Source organism: Dasypus novemcinctus, chromosome 10 (genome assembly GCF_030445035.2).
Source record: "Dasypus novemcinctus isolate mDasNov1 chromosome 10, mDasNov1.1.hap2, whole genome shotgun sequence".
In the NCBI taxonomy this organism is placed as follows: Eukaryota; Metazoa; Chordata; class Mammalia; order Cingulata; family Dasypodidae; genus Dasypus; species Dasypus novemcinctus.
Genome location: NC_080682.1, coordinates 13,543,468 through 13,569,722, shown reverse-complemented (window position 1 = coordinate 13,569,722; position 26,255 = coordinate 13,543,468).

Genomic DNA, 26,255 nt, shown 5'->3' with positions numbered 1-26,255 from the left:
AACTGATATATGCACACCAATGTTCATAGCAGCATTGTTCACTATCGCCAAAAGTTGGAATCAACCCAAATGCCCATCAACACATGAGTGGATTAATAAAATGTGGTATATACATACAATGGAATACTACTCGACTTTAAGAACAAATACACTACAAACATACATGATAACATGGATGAATCTTGAGAACCCTATGTTGAGTGAAGCAACCCAGGCATTGAAGGACAAACACTACATGACCTCAATGATATGAAATAAGCAAGCTGCCTCAGAGAGTTAAAGACTGGAAGTTAGGCTTACAGGAAATCGGGGAGTAGAGGAAGGATGTAAGCTGACATCTACATGGGTGAAATCTATGATAAGCTGGAGGTAAGTATGTGTACAAGGAAGGGATAACATGGGGGCATAGGGTTACCTTTGGGTGGGGCTTTGCGGGTTTGAGGGGTCCTAGGGATGGGCGGATGGGTAATATTGCCCAAGAATTTGGGGTGAGGGTGGGGCAACATATGAACATAGGAGATTGTCACGTGTTGGTTGAGAGTATAATGCTGAGAAAACCTTTTCAAAATATAATTAGGAAAGTTACCTGTTTAAAATACTCAAAGGGGATAATCTGACGCAGAACAGACTCCTAGGGAATATCTGAATGTTCATTTTGCCAGAGTGGGTTATACCATTGGGTAGAGACCCATATAATGAGAGTGAAGGTAGACCAACATCCTGGGGAGGACTAATGCCATCAAATAGAGGGAACTGTATCTCTCAAGAGAAAGGGTGGTTCCCAGGGCATTAGGGTAGTTGAGCAAGTCAAGCCCTCAACACTGTTGCCAGTATCTCTGAACATGGTTCCTCAAGCAATGAAGATTGACTGTCACTGTGGGCCCCAAGGGGAGGGAGAAATAGATATTGAATAGATGGAACCAAAGTAAATGTTAGGGCAAAAGAAGTGTGTCACAAGAATACCCAAGGATGGATATAAAACATGTAATATTACACCAAAAACATATAGGGGATGACAGACTAATAATGTAAACCATAATGTAAAACATAGGATAACTAAAAACTTAGAAAACTTTATAGCCTAAAGTATAAACCACAATGTAAACACAAATGTTACCTTGTTTGAAAGCTATTGTTTCAATATCTGTACATCAGTTTCAGTAAATATGATACGAATAAGTTAAAAGATCGCTGTGGAAGGGAAAGGTTTTATATTGTATATGTGGGAGTACTGTATATTGTGTATATGAATTACTGTGATCTATGGCTCTTGTGAAGAGAAGCTCAATAATTAGGAAAAAAGAAAAGAAAAAGATAGGATGTAGAATTTTTCCAAATCAATATATATTCTATATATAACCTTTAAACTCATCGCTATATTCCATTTTACTATTAAGGGAACCTGGCATTATATTGGGCTTCACTTCTCAGGAAATTTTGGATCACAGAGTGGTTCAACAATGGCAGCAGAGGAATACTGGTATGGGAAGTTATTGACAGGGACATATGGTTGACAGGGAGCTATACAGGGCATGTGTCCAGGGTGCATGGAAATGTTTGGATATACTCATAGTGGAAACAATTAAAAACAACACTTGGGGGGAACTGGGTTCCTGGCGGGGTGAGGGCTCTATTGTGGTCCCTAGGGGAGCAGTGGCAGTCCCCTGGGTGCAACGGTAAGGACCAGGAAGGAATGAGGTTCCAACAGTGAGCCCCTGATACTAATGACTATGCTTGTGAGCCTATACACCTGAAATAAGAACAAGGCCTAGAGCAGCACTGTGCCTAAAGTTCCCTCCTTACAGCCTCCATGTTGCTCAAATGTGGCCAGTCTCGAAGCCAAACTCAGCATGTAAATGCAATGCCTTCCCCCCAGCGTGGGACAGGACACCTGGGGATGAGCCTCCCTGGCACTGAGGGATCACTACCAAGTGCCAGCTGATGATGTAACTAGAAAATGACCTTGAAATAAAGGTTCAACGTGGACCAGCAGAATATTCCTGTCTACATATAATAACCGGAGTTAAAAATGCTGTTTGACCTAAATTAAGGGGGAAATGGAAAGGACAAATGAATTTATATGGCTATGAGTCTCTGAAAAACAGTCTGGAGGTTGTCAGAAGGATTGCCCTTATGCACAAATGAGGTGAGTCTCAGAGACAGACAAAGTAGATAAAACCCCAGGTATTGGTTCTTTTGAGGGCTAAAGAGACCCACAGGTTTTATGGTCATGGCAGATGGGGTTCACTGCCATGTCAGTTGGCCCTTCTTTGGAGTTGGTGTTTCTGCATGATGGAGCTGGACTCAGATGTGATCTCTTTTCACAAGCCTTTCCTGTTACTTTACTGGAATAGTAATTGGTGCTGGGGTTAAAGATATATCTAGGGGATTTGAATCCCTGGACTGACAATATGATAGCCAGGCCCTGAGCCTCAACAGACTTCAGCTCCTACACTCTGATTTATTGGATTTATCCCACTCAGCTAACATGGAGTTGAAGAATGTCCACCACCACATCATGGAGCCTAGAGTGCCTACAACTGAAAGCAGGAGGATTGCATCCAGTATCCATGTGGAATCTAAGCCCCCTCTTGACACAGATGTGGAATGGACACAACCAAACCAAGGTCCATAGGAAGGAGGAATACAGTAAGGATCAGAGTGGACTTAATGATATCCTATTCATGAACTATTGTGGTTAATAATCAAGAAAATGTGGCATTGGTGTGGAAAAAGTGGCCATGGTGGCTGCTGGGTGCAGGGAATGGGAGGAAGAGATGAGATGTGGAGGCATTTTCGTGACTTCGAGTTGTCCTGGGTGGTGCTGCAGGGACAACTGCCGGACATTGTAGATCCTCCCATAGCCCACTGGATGGAACGTGGGAGAGTGTTTGCTATGGTGTGGACCATTGGCCATGGGGTGCAGCGTTGCCCAGAGATATACTCACAAGATGCAATGGATGTGTCCTGATGATGGGGGAGAGTGTTACTGTGGGGGGAGTGGTGGGGTGGGGGAGGTGGGGGTGAATGGGGAACTCATATTTTTTGAATGTAATATTTTTTTAAAGAATGAATAAATTAAATTAAATTAAATTAAAAATCCAAAACAGACAACTAACCATTGGGCCTCTTTTTTAGTCATAAAATGAGCTAGAGGCAACAGCTTAGCCTTCACTTTAGAATGGATATCATGACATGCTCCACAACACTGGATATCTGGAAATTTCACCAAGATTGAAGGCCCCTGTAATTTTATTGGATTTCTCTCCCATCCTCGCTCATGCAATTGTCCTTTCAATAAGTCTAGATTAGTTTCTTGGACACTAGGTCCTATCAGCATGATATCAATATAATGGACCAGGGTGATTTCTTGTGGGAAGGAGATATGATCAAGTTCCCTCCAGACAATATTATGGCCTTGCACTGGATAGTTGGTATACCCTTGAGGTAGAACAGTGAAGGTATATTTCTGGCCGTGTCAGCTGAAATCCAAATTTTTCTTGAGGTCCTTACAGCAATTGAAAATAAATCATTTCCAGATATATTGCTTCATACCAGGTACCAGGGATATGTTGACTTGCTCGAGCTGAATGGTGCCACTTCTGGAAGAGTAGTGGCAATTTGTGTCATCACCTGGTTAAGTTTATATAACCCACTGTCATTCTCCAAGATTCATCTTTCTTTTGCACAGGCCAAATAGGAGTGTTGATTGGGAATAAGATGAGAATCACTATCCCCACATCCTTCATATCCTTGATGGGAGCACTGATCTTGCATTCCCTCCAGGAATCCAGTATTGCTTTTGATTCACTATTTCTCTAGGTTGTGGCAGTCTTAGTGGCTTCAGCTTGGCCTTTCCTACCATAATAATCCTCACTCCACAAGTCAGAGGACTAATGTGCTGATTCTGCCAGTTGCTGAGTAAATCTATTCAAATTATGCATTTTGAAACTGGGGAAATAACCACAGCCACATAGGTCCACTGGCCCAATGGGCCCATTGTGAGATGGAACTGAACTAACACTCCATCAATTATCTGGCCTCCATGAGCCCCTACTCTGACTGGAGGACCACAGTGACAGTTTGGGTCTCCTGGAATTAATGTCACTTCTGAGCTAGTGTCTAATAATCCCCAAAATGTCTGTTCATTTCCTTATCCCCAATTCACAGTTACCTTGGTAAAAGGTCACAGGTCTCTTTAGGGAAAGCTGAGAGGAAGATTCACAGTATAAATTTTTGACAGTGTAACAGGATTCTAGTGTTAGTGGATTGCTTTGGGGCCTGGGTTTCTAGCTTCTTGGCTATGTCACATAGACAAGGGTAGGCAAGGGAGTAAAAACTTAATTAAGAAACAAGAAAACTAGGAATGAGATAGGTACACAACCCAAGACAGGTGTGGGCATGTTATAATGGGAGTCACACACTTGGGGCCCAGGTTAGACCTTTTTAAGATCTTTCCTCCTCCCCCTTCCTAATGTTGGGGAGGGTCCCCAGCTCTTTGCTATTCTGCTTGCTTGCCTTATGACCCCTATTAGCTCTCAGGAGACCAACAGGAGGCCTGTTTGGAGTTATCTGGGGCTTCCTGTTGACCCCACAAAGAGTTCTAAATGGGATCTCATTGCCAGGGTCTAGATGGCTTTTTCTGACTTTGTTCTTAGTAACAGGTGGTTCCGGGCATGATTTCATGGTCATTTTCTCTGTCAGGCCCAAGCTGTAACTCAGTCTTCCCTTGTCTTTATACTAACCTCTGTCAACAACCCCTCAGAGAGTTTGCACCCTTATTCTTAAGGAGGAGCTGAAGTGTGGTAGCCATTCTTCTGTAGCTGCTTCCTGCTGTTTAGGGGAGTAGTTCCTGCCTGACAGAATGTAAAACCCTCTGGCTATTCTATTGAGGGTGAGGGAAGATGGATCCAACACTGTGGCTGGAACTAGATCAAATCCCCACATGACTAATATCTTTGTTCAGGAAGCCATTGATTCTGGAAGAAATAAACTTAGTTAGAATTTAAGATACATGGTCCTACAAAAAGGATCAAGAAGATGGTGGTAGCAGGCCCAAAAAGGGGGCCAGCCAAGACATACTGGACCATGAGACTGAGAAATGCCTGGTGCCTGCAGAGGCTACATCCTCCTGAAGTTGATAGGAGACAGCATTCTTCCTTGAGTTCTTTTATGCTGTTGGTTAACTCTAGGGAGAGACAGTGGTAGACCTCTGGGTTTGGTATAAATTGCCAACCCCACTTCCCATAGTGGTGATTATGCCTAGGACAGCAAGAAGCTGTACAAAGAAAGGAACCCCCCTAGACATAAATTCTCAAAGACAGTATAGGCAAAAAAAAAGACAAGCATATGGCAAGAAAAATAAATACCGTACTTAAGAGAGCCATTCTTTTATCTTATAGGCCTGTTCATTAGTTACTTAGAAAATGAATTAAGTTTATCAGGACTTTACATATTCAATATCCATCTGCATATGATCTAGAATAGAAAAGGTATTAACAATTCATCAGTCATATGGGTAGAGCACTTTATAGTAATGGACAAGTTCCTCTTTGAGCTGCAATTAATATATCTAAGCTCCGGGTACAATACCATACATGTTATCTCTCCTTGGGAGCAGGCCATAATGCCGATTGTGTTTAAATTCTACTCACATTACTAATAATTATTCCTCTACTTGGTATATCCTTCACACAGCCTCCATGCTGCAGCACCTTTGATCCTAGAGAGAAGCTAGGAAGGTAGGATCCAATGTTTCACCAGAAGGGTGCATAGAATTATTTGGCATTATGAAACACAGTCAGTCTGGAGACAATGTCCACCGCAAATCTAGCCATATCAAGTCATGGCTAACTCCTGCCAGAGTCTGAAACTGTGACATGCTCTCTTTCCACTTCAGGAGCATGTCCAGAATTGATAGATATTTTTATTGTTTTAGAGGTTGTAGTGACTGTCCTGGCCAGTAACTCAAATGGGGAGGCACCATGCAGAGTATTTGGGCCTGGTTTGAATGCACAGAAAAATTTGACGATACTGAAGTCTATCTCTTCTAATTTATTTACATACATTTCCTTCCAATGCAAGGTAACACATATCAAATTAACTTGACTATTTTTAGCACTTCACTTTTTACTTCTACACCTTTACCATGATTATGTTAATTAACAAGTATTTTACTTTAGTTGTATAGGAAGAACTACTTTCTCCAACATTTTATGAAAATCTAAGCTTCCCAATGGAATCAAGGTTATCTGTTAGAGAAAAATTGGCACTCACTGGGACACGGAGACTGAGGCAGGCAGGCAGGTATTTATGGGGAAGCTCCCCCAACAGAGGGGGTCTGAAGATCAGATTTCAGTCCCCTCCTGGAAGGTGCAGATGTGACTATATACAGTACATCAATAGGCTGGAAGACATGAGCTCGAGGGGAGGGGATTAGACTGAGTATAGCCTCTGGTTAACAATGAATTCTTTTTGCTTGGGGGTCATGGGCTAGGTAGGGTATTCTTGGAATGCGGGTCTGGAAGGGATGGGTCTTTATCTGCTCCATTTCCACTGGGATAAGGCTTATCCTTGGGGGGAAATATGCTGTTCTCCAGCCTTAGGCATCTTGCTTGAGCAATGGGAATGGAGTCACAAACTTATGACCTCTTAATCACTACAAACCCTGTAAGGGGGAAGCTCTAACATTCTCCTTACCACCACTTTAATATGCAGATCAAGGTGGCCTTGGCATTTTTCCCTGTTAGTAAGCTACCTTCGTTATTAATATCAGTTTAGGTTCCTAATTAATAATTAGAATAATCCTAGAATTAGCCATTTAAATACTTCAGATGAGACAATGCTTTTACAAACTTCCTATAATTAACCTTAACCACATAGACTAGTTATTTTACATTTACATAAGCTTATTAAATTACAACTAGCAACCAATGAAATTTACCTTTATCCATTTAAGTCTTGTCTTATATTCCTTATTCCATTCTGTGAAAACTAGTCATTTCACTTTAGGACAGATCTACCTCTTCTTCTTTAACTTTAATTGCATGAAGCGCAAACATACCAATTTCATCATCTTAAAGATTTAATACATATAATGCTAATTTATTTTATTAGTATCCTATAAAACTAGGGAGAATTCATCCAAGATAAATAAAACTGAAATAATTATAGTTTATGCAAGGAATGTTCTTTTTTTCCTTCATCCACAGGACGCTAAAACCTCTTATCTTAATAAAATTCTAAAATTGTGAGTAACTTTGAAAGCATACTGGCTTCTAGGTTCTGGAATATATTATAATTGTTTAATTTGTTTTAATCACAATCCTGTAAAGATCTTTCCATGGCTTTCAAGGACTTCTTCCTTTACTTACTGAAATTTGACAATTAGATTATTAATTACTCCCAATTAAAGGGTGTTCAAAGGTGTAAATTGGGGTATTACAGGACAAATTTATGGGTCATAATTCCCTTGCATAGTAGATTAAAGTTTTAAGCTAAACTTACTTTTCCCTATCTTGTCACACCTAGCCCTTCCACCATAGCTCTTACAAAAAGAAGGTCCTGAGGGCTGGGTAGGTCAAACAGTTTAGGAAAAACTTTCCCTTTCCCAATAATTTCTATATGACTTTTCCATCCTGCTTAGCCTAAGTAGGGCTCCATGAACACTCATCCACATGTAGAAGCACATATTTAGTATTTAACAAATTGAATAGAGCTCTTTTAAGAATTTTCATTTATTAATTTGATATTACCATTCCAGTGTATGAAGATATACACTGAACAACTAGGCAGACACAGAGAGTTAGACACACAAACACAACTCACTGAATGTTACTTATAATTTGCATTCTCTTACAAAATAAGCTGAACTGTAAAATAACATTTAAAAGATCTCTTTGAAGGTTTTTAATTATTTTAAACTGCTCTGTGACCATACTGTTTTGTACAAGAATTTTGTTCTTTTTAGTTATTGGTTTATAACCAGACTGTTCCCAATGCTTTAAAATGCAATCTACAGCATTTTCCTTTACTTCATCTCTGCTTCCCATTTTGGCTTTGACAGACGTACAATGAGCAACACTAATTCCAGTATATTATTATTGAGGTCATTAAGGTCTCAAGGAAAACTGATTTTTTTTCATGACCTACTGTTTTCAGAATTCCCATTTTGACTTTGACAGACCTACAATGAGCAACACTAATTCCAGTATATACTCATTGAGGTCATTAAGGTCTCAAGGAAAACATTTTTTTTCATGACCTACTGTTTCCAGAGTTCATGATGCTCAAGGTGGGAGTTACCTCACACCCCTGTCCTCAGAGATAACAGGATTCTGGTGGCTGCTGGAATGGAAGAGTGGATGTCCAACAGTGAGGGCCAAGGATTCCCACCACACAGCGATTTTCTCAAAGGTCATGGGGTCCCTCCGGCCTCTTGACAAGAGTAGGTAAATTGGGAGTCCACCACTGGAAGATCATGAGAGAAAACAGGGCCATTAACACCAGTGGAAGGACAGGAGACAGGGATGTCTCAAATTTGCCTTTCTCCAAGCCATTGGGAAGGAAAGTTTCCACGACTACAAACATAATAAGTAGTTACCATCACAATGGTGAGCAAGCACACCCACGAGTGAGGCCAGTCCTGAAAGAACCGTAAGTAAAGGCAAACTCAGTTTAGAATTACCATCACAAGAGCAAGCATACATAAAGTTGAAGCTAGCCCTGAAGTAGCCATAAAGTAAGGTAAATTAGCCTAAGATTACCATCACAGGCATAGCTCCAGGCTAAACCAACCCAGTTATAGTAATTTCAGATATGATCTTTTGACTGTTTTAAAATATAAAGTCATCTATATATTGATCTTAAGTCTTAGTTACAATTTCTAGGAAGTTTTCACTTTAAAGAAAATTTAAAGTCTTAGTTACAATTTCTAGTATGCTTTCACTTTAAAGAAAATTTGTTTATGAACTAAGCCAATAAACTATTTTATTAGGAACATTAATGTTGCTAAGTTATCCTGCTTTTCCAGCAGTTAATCAGTTGAACTAATTCCATGTGATTTATACATCAAATCCAATTGTAAGGTCGTATTGAGATTTAAAGACTCATTTTTAGGTTACCATTTCCCCTTATCCAATGTGTAACAGGTGAACCTCAAATCTGACTTAGAAGTTCCTAGGCACAAGCAGACTGACAATGTTAAAGTAAGCACAGATTAGAACAGAAGAGAGAATTTTACACACTTAGCATAGGGAATGACCTGACTTTAGAATCACCTTCACACAAACCTCCCAGTGTATGCCCATGGCAGAAACCTCGTGTGGTCACCTCCAGCTTCGTTCCCCCAGGAAAATACCTGGGCAGAGGCTAGGCATGAAACTAAGGGGTCCAGGGAAGCCCTGCCCTTGACAAGACATGAATTGGGGCTTCTCTGGAGGCTGCATCCCAATAGGCACCTCCCAGGAATGGTAAAGTCCTGTGAGCTTTTTCACTGGTAGGATTGGAGGGTTGCCAGGGATTAGTCAGGGAAATAGGAAGACCCAGGAGCTTTTTAAATCATGGGTTTGAGGCAGGGGGAGAGGTCTAGTATGCAGCCTAGATCTTGTCTCCCCATTTACTCCCCTTATGAGGCACAACTGAGGCCAGAGAAGTCCAGAGTGGCAGGCTAGGACTGAATAATTTGCTCCCATGGTAAGAAATGAAAGGTCTTACCTGCCACATTAAGGGTCACCAGAGACTCCTCTCGGTTGATGGTTCATGGATAGCATCAGGCCCCTTCCATCTTCCTCTGGGGTAAGGCCCTGGAGGTCCAGGTGCTGATACGTGGAAGGAGTGCACTGCTGTGCAGGATTGTCCCCTGCATAGGGGAGCCCCACATGCAAGGAGTGCTCTCCATAAGGAGAACCACCCAGTGAGAAAGAAAATTCAACCTGCCCAGAAATGGAGACCACACACGTGGAGAGCTGATGCAGCAAGATGACGCATAAAAAGAGACACCGAATTCAGGAGCCACTGACAAGAATACAAGTGGACACAGAGGAACACACAGCAAATGGACACAGAGAACAGACAACTGGGGGGAGGGGGGATGAAGGGGAGAGAAATAAATAAATAAAACTAAAAATCTTTTTTAAAAAAAAGAGGCACTTAAGAAACAGACTGAACTGCAGTTTATGGCAAACAGCCTCAGTGACCTTGAAGGTAATGCATTAACATAAATCTCAGGGCATCCCAGGGGCAGAGGAAGGAATAAAACTCAGGGCATAGCCTAGGGTGAGAGTATCGGGGGCCTTGCCAATAAAAAAAAAATAGGGCACAGAAGGTTATAATTTAAAAATTTAGACTCAACATTCTTTGTAGGATGTCAGAGAGCATTACTTGCCTCTTTGTGTCCTGGCTGGCTCACCAAATATGCTAGCATAAAGCTCTGTGTTCTGGGCTTTCTAGGTTTTTGGCTATGTCACATAAAAAAAATTTAAGGACATGCCATAGGGTAGGTAAGGGAATAAAGAGTTTAAGAAAGAAGTTAACTAGAAATGAGATAATTACACAACCCAAGACTTGGGTACAGGCTTATTACAGGATGAGTCATGCATATGGGGCCCCAGGTTAGGTCTTTTAAGACCTTTCCTCCTCCCCTTTCCAAATATTTAGGAGGGACCCCAGCTCTTTGCTGTTCTAATCAGTTGCCTTATGATCCCTACCTATTAGCTCTCAGGGGACAGATGTGAAGCCTGTTTGGAGATATCTGGGGCTTCCCCTTGACTCTGGAAAGAACTCCAAATGAGACACCCTGGCCAGGATCTGAGCAAGCTCTCTCCAGCCTTGTTCTTAGCAGCAGGTGGATTCCAGGCAGGATTCCATGGCCATATTTTCTGCCAGGCCCCCACTTGGACTTGTCTTACTCTTTCCCTCTACTAACCTGTCTCACTTCCCCAAGCCAACCTGACCTTCCCCTTATTCAAGGGACTCTGAGTCTGTGAACTGTCCCAAGGCTGGGAATTGATTACCAGTGATGCAGCATTGAAATTATTGATGAATTCCAAAAACAAATATTGGATTATGTTTGTAAACTGATCTTTTCCTCTGGGCATTTTACATTATATTGGATTCATAGGTTTACTTGATTAAGTAATTATGTAAGCCTCTTGTGCCAGTAGGGCATTGAGTCCCCACCCTTTGATGGGTGGGAATTCACAGATAAAAGGCATGGCAAAGGACAGAGTTAAGGGGTTTTGATGTTGGAGTTTGATGCTGAAAGCCTTCAGTTGGAGCCCCAGGAAGTAGGCTCACAGAGGAAACAGAAGCCATTCCCAGGAAGGGAGAAACCCTGAGCCCAGGAAAAAGAAGCCTGAGAAAAGGAGGAACCCATGTAGTCTAAACCCTCTCAGGCATGAGGAGCTATCTTGCTCCAACACATGGAAATAGACTTTGCTTTATGGCCTGGTATCTGTAAGCTCCTACTCCAAATAAATATGCTTTATAAAAGCCAACTGATTTCTGGTAGTTTGCATCAGCGCCCTTTTGACTGACTAATACAGGGCCTTAATTCTCTGTTTCTGTCATTAGTGTTACAATTTTGTTCACTTGACCTAGAACTCTTCTGCTTAAACAGATAAATAAGAATTGTGTAGCCTGTCCACTTATTTTACTTCTTGGTGATCCATGATCTATTAGACACCACCACAGGACTATGCAACTCAAACTCTTCTGATGGCTGCTTTCCCTCTGCTTTTCATTGTAGTAGCCATGCCCACTTTGTCTTTGGTGATTCAGTGCTGTCACTTAGCTTTCACTGGACCAGGGTCCAATCATCCCCATAGTGTTTAAGGATCCTAGTTAGTAGACAGCAGTTCCAACAGGAATTTCTGACTGACAGAAAAGAGCAAGCACAGACGCCTTCAGGGAAATTGAAGTTAATCTCACAAATTTATTCCCCACAGTCCTGGTGAAAGGTGTGTTGTCTGGATATTCCTTGGAGTGGTTGGGTGGTTCTTACATGGTAAATCCATTTTAGCAATCCAATCTCTCTAAGTCTTTGGATCACCTCTTCTACAGTATACCAGGACACCTACAATATACTGGCATATCAGCCTTAGACAAAGTTGACCATATTTTGGTCCACATTTCAGCCAGTCACCTGAATAAACTGGTTAAGCTCTTCAAACCCTTTAAGCTATAATATTGAATCCAGAAGCTCTATTTAAGAGTCCATATCAATAAATTCAGCCTGATCCTCCTTTATATTCCTTCCACCATTATCTAATACCTGTAATTTCTCTTCCCACACATATTCCTCTGATCTCTGCCTATATAAATTGGACACTTCATTCAGTTCTTTTGGAGTATATCATAACCCCTTATAGGTCAAACTTTCTACTTCACCTGTGAGTAGCTTGTTGTGACATTAGCCTAGCTATAGGTCTGGAGGGGAAGTGGGGTGGTGAGGTGGTTAAGGAGCAGCATTAGAAGTTTCTTGGGAGCCAATTAATGCAGGACATTCTCTTGCAGTTTCATCTGGTTAGACAGGAATAATTTCTTCAGTCGGGGTTGGATGGCAGACTCTTCAGGACAAGGTGGAGTTTGAGAGAAGCAAGCTTGATATTGGGTAATTGTCTCTGTAGGTTAGGGAAATCAGGAGTCCTTGGGGCTGGTTGGAGATTGGGTAGTGCAGGTTTGACATTGGTTGGATTTCTCCTCAGGGCAGGGCAGAGTCCAGTGGCAGACTCCTAAGGGCAGACTGTTACAAGTTTATCTGGAAACTTCTCAGCAGAATTTAGAGTTTCAATGTCCCCACTGCCATCATCAACCCATACATCTCAATCCCAACCCTCAGGATTCTGCTCCTTTCCAAACAATGCCCTCACTTGAACAATAGACAACCTGCAAGTATGAGAGTTTAATTTCCTTTCTAATTATACTACTTGCACAATGAGACTCTAGGTCTGATTTTCAGAGATCTCAAGGCTTTGGTTGCACAAAACAAGTTTTTTCTACAGAGCCCATGTAGAAATTGTCTGATCATACATGTGGAGCTGAAGTTGTCAATTTTTTGTCTTTATTTATATTTTTTAATGTTACATTAAAAAAATATGAGGTCCCCATATATCCCCCACCCCCTTACCCCACTCCTCCCATAACAACAACCTCTCCATTATCACGATACATTTGTTTAACTTGGTGAATACATCTCTGAGAACTGCTGTACGTACCACGTGGTCAATGGTCTACATTATAGTTTACACTCTACCCCAGTGCACCCAGTGGGCCATGGGAGGACACACAATGTCCAGCAACTGTCCCTGCAGTACCACCCAGGACAACTCCAAGTCCTGAAAATGCCCTCACATCACATCTCTTCTTCTCATCCCCTATCCTCAGCAGCTACCATGGCCACTTTCTCCACATCAATGCTACGTTTACTTCCATTACTAATCACAATACTTCCAGAATAGACTATCAGTAAGTCCACTCTAATCCATACGCTATTCCTCCATTCTGTGGACCGTGGGATGGTTATGTCCACTCCATCTCTATATCGAGAGGGTGCTTAGATTCCACATAAGTTGTAAATTTGAAGTCTTCAGTTCAACCCTTTCTATTGTAATTTATCCAGCATATTTAGGAATATCCAGCTATAACATTGCAATTCTTAACTCCACAAAACAATGTGAAGGTATTAAAAAACACTCTCACCACGAGCCTTGCCTCTTATAAGCATGGAAGTAGTCATATCCTGGGGCAATATTTTGCATATTTCTATTGCAAACTCATGCCATGTACTGTCAGTGGGCTTGTGATTTTGGAAACAGAGTTATCAGTACCTGTAGCAGTTTGATATGGTTATGAATTCCAAAAATAGATATTGGGTTATCTTTGCAATCTGGTCTGTACCTGGGCATGATTCAGTTATGATTTATGGCTTTGATTGGGCCACATCATTAGGCCACTGAGTCCCCACCAAGGAGTGGAGACTCACATATAAACAGCCTGACAAAGGAGAGAGTTGAAGACTTTTGATGCTGGAGTTTTGATGTCGGAGTTTGATGCTAAGGCCTTAAACTGGAGACCCAGGAAGTGAGCACACAGAGGAAAGAGAAGCAAACCCCGGGAAGGGAAGAATCCTGATCCCAGAGAGAAGCAAGACCCTAGGAGGGAGGAACTCAGGAAGCCTGAACCATTACAGACTTCAGCAGCCATCTTGCTCCAACATGTGAAAATAGACTTTGGTGACAGAAGTAAACTTCGGAGATACCATCTTACTCCCATAAGATTGGCAGCTATGAAAAAAACAGAAGAATACAAATGATGGAGAGAATGTGAAGAAAGGGGAACCCTCATCCACTGCTGGTGGGAATGCAGAAGGATCCAACCATTCTGGAGGACAGTTTGGCGGTTTCTCAAAAAACTAACCATAGATTTGCCATATGACCCAGCAATACCACTGCTGGGTATATACCCAGCAGAACTGAAAACAAGGACACAAACCAATATATGTACACCAATGTTCATAGCAGCATTGTTCACTATCACCAAAAGTTGGAATCAACCCAAATGCCCATCAACAGATGAGTGGATCAATAAAATGTGGTATATACACACAATGGAATACTACTTGGCTGTAAGAACAAATACACTACAAACACACATGATAACATGGATGAATCTTGAGAACCTTATGTTGAGTGAAGCAACCCAGGCATTGAAGGACAAATACTACATGACCTCAATGATATGAAATAAGCAAGCTGCCTCAGAGAGCTAGAGACTGGAAAATAGGCTTACAGGAAATCAGGGGGTGGAGGAAGGATGCGAGCCGACGTCTGCAGGGGTGGAATCTATGATGAGCTGGCAGTAAGTATGAGCACAAAGAAGAGATAAAATGGGGGCAAGGGGTTGCCTTTGGGTGGGGCTTTGCGGGTTTGAGGGGGGCTGGGGATGGGTGGATGGGTAATATTGCCCAAAAAATTGGGGGGTGGGAGGGGCAACATACAAACATAGAAGAGTGTCAGGTGTTGGCTGAGAGTAAAATGCTGAGAAAATCATATCAAAATATAATTAGGAGGGTTACCTGTTTAGGATGCTCGGAGGGGATGGTCTGATGCGGGACGGACTCCTGGGGAATGGCTGTATGCTCATTTTGCCAGGGTGGGTTGTACCATTGGGTAGAGACCCAAGAAGTGAGAGTTGGGGTGGACCCACATCCTGGGGAGGACTAATGCCATCAAATAGAGAGAACTGTATCTATCTCTTGAGAGAAAGGGTGGCTCCCAGGGCATTAGGGCAGTTGAGCAAGTCAGGCCCTGAACACTGTTGCAAGTATCTCTGGACGTGGCTCCTCGGGAAATGGATATTGACTGTCACTGTGGGCCCCAAGAGGAGGGGAAAATGGATGTTGAATGGATGGAACCAAGGTAAATGTGGGGGCAAGAGAGGAGTTTCGTGAGAGTACACGAGGATGAATATAAAACATGTAATATTACACCAAAAACATATAGGGGACGACAGACTAATAATGTAAACAATAAGGTAAAACATAGGATAACTAAAAAATTTAGAAAACTGTATATCCTAAAGTATGGACCACATTGTAAGCACAGATGTCACCTTGTTTGAAAGCTATTGTTTCGGAGTCTGTACATCAGTTTCAGGAACTATGATATGAATAAGTTAAAAGATTATCGCTGTGGAAGGGAAAAGGTTTTATGGTGGATGTGTGGGAGTACTGTATATTGTATATATGAATTACTGTGATCTAAGACTCTTGTGAAGAGAAGCTCAATAATTAGGAAAAAAGAAAAGAAAAAGATAGGATGTAGAAATTTTTCCAAATCAATATGTACTCTAGATCTAACCTTTAAACTCATTGCTATATTCCATTTTACTAGTAAGGGAACCTGACATTATATTGAGATTCACTTTACAGGAAGTTTTGGATCACAGAGTGGTTCAACAATGGTGGCAGAGGAATACTGGTATGGGATGTTATTGACAGGCTATATATGGTTGACAGGGAGTTATACAGGGCATATGTCCAGGGTGCATGGTAATGTTTGGATATACTCATAGTGGAAACAGTTAAAAACAACAGCTGGGGGGTACTGGATTACTGGCTGGGAGGGCTCTGTCATGGTCCCTAGGAGAGCAGCGGCAGTCCCCCAGGTGCAACGGTAAGAACCAGGAAGGAATGACGGTCCAACAGTGGGCTCCTGATACTATTGACTATGCTTGTGAGCCTATATGCCTGCAATAAGAACAAGGCCTAGAGCAGCATTGTGCCTGGGAGTTTCCTCCTGACAGCCTTCATGTTACTCAAATGTGGCCAGTCTCGAAGCCAAACTCAGCATGTAGATGCAGTGCATTCCCCCCAGCGCGGGACAGACACCCAGGGATGAGCCTCCCTGGCCCCGAGGGATCACTACCAAATACCAGCTGAAGATGCAACTAGAAAATGACCTTGAATTAAAGGTTCAATACGGATCAGCAGAATATCCCTGTCTACATATAATAACATGACTTTAAAATGCTATTTGACCTAATGTAAGGGGGAAATGGAAAGGAGAAATGAGTTTATATGGCTATGAGTCTCTAAAAAGAGTCTGGAGGTTGTCAGAAGGATTGCCCTTATGCACAACTGAGCAGAGTCTCAGAGACAGATAAAGTAGATACAACCCCAGGTATTGGTTCTTTTGAGGGCTAAAGAGACCCATGGGTTCTATGGTCATGGCAGATGGGGTTCACTGCCATGTCAGTAGGCCCTTCTTTGGAGCTGGTGTTTCTGCATGATGGAACTGGACTCAGATGGGATCTCTTTTCACAAGACTTTCATGCTACTTTACTGGAATTGTAGTTGGGGTTGCAGTTTAAGATATATTTAGGGGATTTGAATCTCTGGACTGACAATATGATAGCCACGCCCTGAACCTCAACAGACTTCAAATCCTACACTCCGATTCATTGGACTTACCCCACTTAGCTAACATGGAGTTGAAGAAGGTCAACCACCACACCATGGAGCCTAGAGTGCCTACAACTGAAAGCAGGAGGATTGCATCCAGTATCCATGTGGAATCTAAGCCCCCTCTTGACATAGATGTGCAATGGACACAACCAATCCAATGTCCACAGAGAAAATGTGGCATTGGTGTGGGAAGGGTGGCCATGGTGGCTGCTGGGTGCGGGGAATGGGAAGAAGAGATGAGATGAGGAGGTGTTTTCGGGACTTGGAGTTGTCCTGGGTGGTGCTTCACGGACAACTACAGGACACTGTAGATCCCCCCAGGGCCCACTGGATGGAACGTGAGAGAGTGTGGGCTATGATGTGGACCATTGACTATGGGGTGCAGCGATACCCAGAGATGTACTTACCAGGTGCAATGGATGTGTCATGATGATGGGAGAGAGTGTTGCTGTGGGGGGAGGGGGTTTGGGGGCGTTGGGGTTGAATGGGACTTCATATTTTTTTGAATGTAATATTTTTTAAAAAATGAATAAAAATTTAAAAATATTTTAAAAAATACGGAAGGAATACACACACACACACACACACAAAAAAGGAAGTAACTTCGGTTTTACAGCCAGGTATCTGTAAGCTCCTACCCCAAATAAATACCCTCTAAAAAAACCAAGCAATTTTTGGTATTTTGCATCAGCACCCCTCTGGCTGACTAATACAGTGCCCTTGAAATGCATCAGAGTAGAGAGTCAATTGCAAAAAGCAAAGAACCAATTCAGAGATCTCATTTTTAAGATTCTGTTTCTCAAGAACCATTCCCAATACCAACCTGTATAAACCATGGTTCTCTAGGGAAACAGAACTGACAGGAAATATCTGTAAATATTATGAGATTTTATAAAACTATATCACACAACCGTGGGGGTGCAAGATTCCAATTCCATTGGGCAGGCTGCAAACCACGGACTCCAGGGATGTTCCTCATTGAGATCCCAGGAGATGCTGGCTATCTGAAGTTGACATGGGAATTTTCTCTCTGAAAGCTGAAACACTTCTCTTTTAAGTCCTTCAACGAATTGGATGAGATGTCATGCATTGCTGATGGAAATCTCCTCAGGTGATTAAAGATGTAACCACCCACCTATGCAATCGACTCACTTACTATTAAAGTACATGAAATGTCCTTGCATTACAATTAGCTCAGTGCTTGCTTGACCAACTGGGCACCATTACCTGGACAAATTGAAACATTAACCTAACCAGCATAATCTCCTTATTTCTCATTTCCTGGCTTCCTCCATTGTCATCCCCCTCTGGTTGAAGCCTGGAGAGAAATCAGAAGACCTATTTGGAGGGCCAGGTTTGCCACTAAACAGTAGTCTGATCACAGCCTAGTGACATATGACTAGACCAAATTTACGCAACAGAAAGTGGATTGAAGCCCAGGTTCATTGTTTTGCATGACCTGTCCTGATAATAAGATGACACCCGTAAAAGGCTTAGAACAAACACAGCACAGTTCCAAAGTACAATATGACTATTACACTTGGGCATACAATGGCCATATCTTATCTAGTTCTCTTCCAAACACTGGACTCAAGGATTCCTCTATAAAGGTCACATTCACGTGAGAGAACACTGGGGGAAAAGGAAAGTTGCAAGAGATCCTGGAGAAGGAAGGAATGCTGCAAGAGGTCCTGGAGAAGGATTCTTGCTACCTGGACTACAAGTTTGGAGACAAACACCCAGAACCAGAAGTGACTTTAAAAACTCTGAGGAACCACCTGAACTTAAGTGAACCCCTGGGGATTCTGTCAACCACTGGGACGTATCAGGCAGTGGTACCCAGGATGTCAGGGCTGGGATCCCAGCCAGCAGAGACCTTGGGAACAGGGACCCCATCCCCAGGGGAGAAGGCTCTCTCACCTTGATGATGTGTCTCAAGTGATGGGCTCAGTGGAAACCAGGTGACAGGTGAACACCCATTTCTGTGCCAACAATGTGTACCTGTGAACCTCAGAGCTAGGTTTGAGGGACTTTTTTCTTCCTGAGCTAAAGGTATCACTGAGCTAAGAGACTCACTGATGGGTGAGCCATGTCTGAGCAAATAATAACAAAGCAGACTACAAAGCAAATTGGATGTCCTCGAACAGGGAAGCTCAGCTTGTACAGCCCCATGACCCACACCTATAAAAATCGATTGAGCCTGTATATTGTCAGGAGTGTAATAAACTCACATTCTTCTTATGGTGACTGAGAGCAAAAGGCCTTGTATCTTGAGCACTATTTATACGCCGGACAGAGAGACAGGCAAAGAGAAAATAAATGTCAAATGAAAGGGTAAACAGCATGGTATTGCTATTACATGCTTTGAGCTGAAGGAGGGAAAGAGCATAAGACCCCAGGATGACCTGGGAGGCCTGCTTGGAGGAGGAGGGACTTGAGCTGGGCCTACAAAAGGAAAAAGGATTTGGAGAACTGCACGGGAGATTGAAGAGCTTTTCAAATGAAGGCACAGGCTTGGACAGAGGTGGGGCAGCTACAGAGTGAGTTTGGAGACACCTGGCCACACCACGGATGGCAGGCACCCTGGGAAGTGGCTGTGGTCAGGGCAGGCTGGCTGGTCCTAACTTCCCCACCCCAGCTGGCAGCTGGCCTACGTGGGCTCCATCAGCATCGGCTCACCACCACAGGAGTTGGATTTGATCTCTGATGCTGCCTCAATGGGCTCGTGGGTGCCCTCTGTCTACTGCACCAGCCTTGCCTGCTGGTAACACCTGGCCTTTCCCTTGCTCCCCAGCCATCCCACCACCCATTCCTCAGGCCTGAGCACAGCCCCCTGGCTGCAACGAAGGTGACTTTCTGTCCCTCTATCTGAATTTCACTTGCTGCTAAAGGATTCAGTATCAGGGTTTTCTAACCAGCTCGAAATGGAACCGTGAGTGTGATGGTCAGGCTAATGTGTCCACTCAGCCAGGTAATTGTGCCTAGTTGTTTGGTCAAGCAAGCACTGGGCTAACTGTAATACAAGGACATTTATGGACTGTAGTCACCAGTGGGTTTACTGCATAGATGGCTGATTACATCTACATCAATCAGGGAGATTGCAGTCAGCAAGTGATGCTTTATCTAATCAGCTGAATGCCTTAAAAGGGGAAGTGATCTCAGCATTCAGAGAGGATTTCCCAGTTCGAGGTCTTTGGAGAGCCAACGTCTCGCAGAAACTCATCACAGACCTTCATTGGACTTTCATCGGAGCCCCTGGATTGCACTCTGCCTGCCTGGACTTGTGCACACCCACGGTCACATGAGAGACTCTTATAAAATCACATACTAATGACAGATATCTCCATTGATTCTATTTCCCTGGAAAACCCTAATACAATGAGCAACACCTCCCTTGGTCAGAAGCCTCCACTCTTGGAGGAGGAACAGCCCCAGTTGATTCATCAAGGACTTTCATGTGTTGTCCTCTTGTCTCCCTGGGACCCTCACCGGGCAGGTGACGCTGCCCCCATTGTCCAGATGGTGGGAGTCTCTAGGAGCTGCCTAGCTCCCAGTGTGTTGGCATCCAGCACATAGTAGGACCTCCACAAGTGCATGTTGCAGTCAGGGCTGTCGCCATGGCAATGACTGCCTCCAGGTCACATGTGGCATCAAGGTCAGTGTTTGTCCCTCTGGTGGGCCTCAGATTAGTAGGCTGGTGCCCGTGAATGGGCCAAACTCTTCTGGACGTGCTGTATTTGTAGCGTGGGCCACCAGCATGGGGGCAAATTTGGATTTTCAAAGCAAAAATCTGCCTCCCTCAATTGTATCTTTACCCATTGCAAACCAAAGACATTTATAGCCTCTGGTAAGAGAGGATGTGGAGAAAAAAACCTGCTCCTAAACTTCACGAGAGAGTGGTTATAATTTTTCTTTAGAAATAAAAATGGGCAGCCAGTGTCCCAGAATTTTTTCTTCCAAGATTCTTGCTAAGGAAAGAATGAGAGGTGCCCAGAAATGTGGATGTGAAGGGAGGGCATCATTAATGTCTCCTACAAAAGGGAAAATCTAAAATGTCCCAGTACCAGCCAACCCAGCCTGTCCACAGCAGATAGTCGATCACGCAGCCATCTTAAAATCGCTTTCAGAAGAATACTTGAGAGAATTTCCCACATGATGTGAAGAGCAAAGTAGCAATTCCAAAGAAGACAACCCCATGTTTGTCTAACACACAGAAGAGAGTGCGGTCTAGGGTCCTGGTGTCCTGGGTTCTAATACCAGCTCTGACACCTGTTGGTCATGTGACCTTAGATAAGTTCATTTCTGGCACCAGTTACCCTTTCTGTAAATTTGGGTTCAGAATGGGCTCTTCCAGTCAAGGTTAAGGGCAGGTGGGCATTGACTCTTAATGGTTCCAGAGGCCTTCTTTTTGAGCACTTGAAAATGTTCTAAAAAATCTCAAGATTTTAATGATGGCTGCACAACTCCATGAACGTACTAAAAACCCCTGAGAAAAACGCCTAGCATGGGTGAATCTCATGATGAAATACATCTCAATAAACCTGACAAATGAATTTCAAAATAATAGGAAAGAGTAATCCCTACCTTCTAACTTTAATGTGATGATTAAATTATCCCTCACAAGCCTTTAGAGCAGGGCCATCACATAGCAGGATGGCTGGTACAATAATCCACATACGCCAGGAAAAAAAACACACAAAAAGTTATAGAGTGGCACAGCCAGTGTATTTCATCACTTTTCTTAACGTTGCAGTGGTTGTTTTGAAAAGCACAAGGGAAAGTTGAACGTTATTTTAAAATACATAAAGAGAGACCCCAGGAGAAGGGACCATATCTCTGCTGGGTTGGCCTGGTTCCTGCTGAAGCAAACTGTTCCCAAAGGAGAGACATCCACTAGTGGACCGTCGGTGGAAGGCTGACGCCTTGTGGTCATGCTGGTTATTTACAGCCAAACACCCTCACACTTTTGCTCATTTTTTAAAAATGCCTTTTAGCAATTTACTCATGTATACCCCACCCCATTCCCCTCTCATATTTTCCCCTATTAATAACAGCTTACATGGGTATTGTATATTTGTTACAATTGATGAACATATATTGAAGCATTGCTACTAACCATGGTCCATGGTTTACATTATGGTTTACATTTTGCACCATATAGTTTCATATAGTTCATTTGACAAAATGTGTAATGGCCTATATCGATCATTACAGGATCATGCAGAACAATTCCAATGCTCTAATCATGCCCTATGTTCCACCTATTCATTCCCCTTTCCTTTGGAACATTTGCCAACCACTAAGTTTCAAATTTTGAGGAATAATGTTCATAGTTACATGCATTAATATTGAGGGCTGGACATACTGCTCTGTTTTCTTTTAATAGGCACTGCCTATGTTCTCAAGAGATTCTTGCAACTCTGTTTGTGTACAGAGCAGGACTTCCCAGGATGGGTGTTTAATATTTTCTTGTTTATTAAGTGGGTCTACACCCACTGAGATGACACCATATGAAAAGATGTACACATTGATGTTCCATAGAAGCATGCCCTGGGTGCACCATTTCCCACATGTCCCCCCACCACTGACACCCTACACCACCAACACCTGCACCCTCCCCTACCATATTTGCCAAAAGAACATTTCCACCCTTGTAGTTCAACCACAGATCTAGAAATCCCAGGAGTTCACCTGTTCCACCCCCAGCCCTCCTCACAGTTCCATGGATAGTACAACCCAACAACCCAACCTTCCTCTCCTTCAAATCCCAGCACCATCGACCCCAGCCACATCCCTGCACCACCATCACCTCTTCCACTGTCAAGCCACGGCGTCCAACTTATCACAGGTTTTGACCATATCGAGCATTGCTCAACACACTCCATTTCCGTCTCCTAAACCTTTGAAAATAAAGTGAAAAACATAACACTGAAGGAGCATGCAGAATTGTCAATATATTAATACTTAATAGATCTTACAGTGATGAAAGGCACAGTGCAAAAAAAATTTATTTATAACTATTATTTGAGGAGGTCTTTGATTTGGGGAGGTTTTGGATTACAAAAGGGTTACAACTGTGGCAGGGGAAGATCATTGGCACAGCGGGTCATTGGTGGGGGGATGAGTGGGGAGCAGTGCACCTGGGCTATGCCTCTATGGAATATGAATGTTTTTGTGTGATCATGGGGTGTCATCTCAGTGGGTGGAGACCCTCACAATAACTCAAAGAATATTGAATTCCCATCCTGGGGAGTCCTGCTACACTCTCTAATACAGTGGCAAGAATCCTAGAGTACATGGACAGTGCCTGGCAAAGGAAGACAGATCAATACACCAGGCCCTTTATTGATTCTTGTATTTACAAACCATGTTCTTGTGAAATTGAAACTTAGCCTAGTAATATCTATTGCCTAAGAGTTGCCTCCTGAAAGCCTCCTTGTTGCTCAAATGTGACCTCTCTCTAAGCCAATTCAGGATGTAAACTCACTATCTTCCCCTGCTCCCCACCCTCTGCCACCAGTGTGGGACACGACTCCAGACATGAGCCTCCCTGGCACTAAGGGATTGTTACTAAGTGCCAACTAGCAATGCGTTTGGAAAAGACCTTGATGACCAAAATGGAGAAATTTTAAATAAAAATGAGTTTTTATGGCTAAAGAATTTCTAAGTGAGTCATGAGATCATTCCAGAGGTTATGTTTATGCACATCACAGGGAGTTCTCACTGACTGCCACAGTAAACAGTGCTCATGTGGGGAGGGCCTCCTGAGGGCTCTAGAGATATCTAGATGTTATAGGCAGGGCAGACAGCACCAGGAAATTGCCACCTCATCAATGGGTCTTACTTTGGAATATATGATAACCCATCTCCCCAATGTACCAGAGTTAGACTCATTTATAATTTTCCTACACATGATTCTTCTGTGACTTTTATTTGAGCCTATAATTAGCACTATACCCATTAAATATATGTACAAAACTGAACTCTTCCATCTGTACATATGCCATTTGAGCCCTGATCTCAGCACAATTTCATCCAACACCTACCCTGTAGTCCCATCAGACTCACACAAGACAAGTAACAAAAGGATGATGATGCATAATACTTAATCCAAAAAACAGTATTTACAACTGTAAGCAAGACAACTCCATCTATCTGCCATCATGGGATCTAAACACCCTCTCTACAAGAAGCAGAATGGACATCATCATCACAAAATCCTCAAGATTGAGGAATGAACAGACGTAAGGTGGAATGTAACTATGGGCCAAAGTAGATTATTATTATTCTAGTAATGGAAGAACATGTAATATTTATATAAAGACAATGAACACCAGAGAGTGATAAACAGGTGAAACATGGTGTATTGGTTAGGCAAAGGGTTGCTGATGGAAAATACCAGAAATCGGTTGGTTTTAATAAAGGGTATTTATTTGGGGTAGGAGATTACAGAAACCAGACCATAAAGCATAAGTTACTTCTCTTTCCAAAGTCTATTTCCACGTGTTGGAGCCAGAGGGCTGCCAACGTCTGCCAGGGTTCAGGCTTCCTGGGGTTCTCCCTTCCAGAGTCCTGATTCTCTGGGTTTGAGGTTCCTTTCTTCCCAGGAGCTTCTTCCTGAGCTCAGCATTCTTCTCTTCCTGGGGTTTGCTTCTGTTTCCTCTGTGAGCTTACTTCCCAGGGCTCCAACTTAAGACTTCAGCATCAAACTCCAACATCAAAACTCCAACATCAAAAACCCCTAACTCTGTCCTTTGCCAGGCCTTTTATCTATGAGTCCCAACCCAGCAAGGCGTGGGGACTCAAAACCCTAAAGATGTGGCCCAATCAAAGCCTTAATCACACCCAGGTACAGACCACATTACAAACATAATTCAATATCTATTTTTGGAATTCATAACCATATCAAACTGCTGCACTCCACACTCTTAACTCCAAAAAGACATAAACAATATTTTTAAAAACCTTAAATTCATGACAATGCAAGTACTAAATCATATCACAATCAATTTAAACAAACACAGTTTGTCCTGGGGCAAAGTCCTGACTCCTATTGACCTCTGAAACTTACAAAACAACTTATCTGTTTCCAATACACAAATGGACAGACAAAGGATAAGCATTTTCTTTACAATAAGGAGAAATTGGGAGGGAATGTGAGTCACGGGTTGTCTGCAGTTCAGTAAACCTGCAGGGCATCCTCCATTCCATTTCAGTCTGAGAGTCATTCTTAAGATGATGGTTTCTTCTCCTTGGCACCTTACGGGAACCCACCCTTTCCACATGCTTGCCCAATGGCTGTTTTCTTGGTTCCACCCTCATCAAGCATCTGGGTATCAACCAAGCTTCAGATCTCAGACTCCAAGAGTGTTGGGATGATTGCCACACCTTACCCAATCTTTGGGTTAGAGTCTTAACCCCTCCGGTACAGTGATGTGGAGACAACATTGCCCTTAACCTTTGGCAAACAGGCTCAAACCACTGAGAGTAACAAGTTGACCACCTGGCCTTCCCTAATCCATAGGGGACAGTTCCACCCTTCTCAGACTGTGGGGTGCTGACCTTAACCAGCATAATCCTTGGAGAATGTGCTCCACCCTCTCTGCACCCTGGGACAGCAAAACTCTCCCAGAAGATTGGGTGGGAACATCCACCCTCTTCAACTGCTGGTGCAAACTCACCCTCTCTGTGTGCGTGGGTGGGGTTCCTCTCTTGGCTCAAGGTGATGTCTGAATTCCAGATCTCAGCTTCCATGGTTTTCCTCTTAAAGCTGTTTCTCCTTCCATCTCTCCTTTCCATGTCCCTTTTAGTCCAAGCTGGTTTAGTCCAAGTGGTTTTTTTTCATACACTTCTCTCAAAAACCTTGTTGGGTTAGCATGCAAGAATCAGGGGTCCAAGCCATCACACAGTAAGACTTTCCACAAGTCTTCCCCAGATAACTGCATCATCAATCATGATTTACAAGTTCCAAGTTTAGTTAAGTCCTCCAAGTGACACTTTCTTCTTGGAGCTTGATTTCCAGAGACTATGAAATTCCAGAGTTAGTTCCCATTTTCTTTTTTTTTTTATTTCTTTCCCCTTCCCTGTTCCCCCCCACCCCCCACCCCAGTTGTCTGCTCTCTGTGTCCATTTGCTGTGTGTTCTTCTGTGTCCACTTGTATTCTTGCCAGTGGCACCAGGAATCTGTGTCTCCTTTTGTTACATCATCTTGCTGCATCAGCTCTCCGTGTGTGCAACCCTACTCCTGGGCAGGCTGCACTCTTTTCGTGCTGGACATCTCTCCTTACAGGGC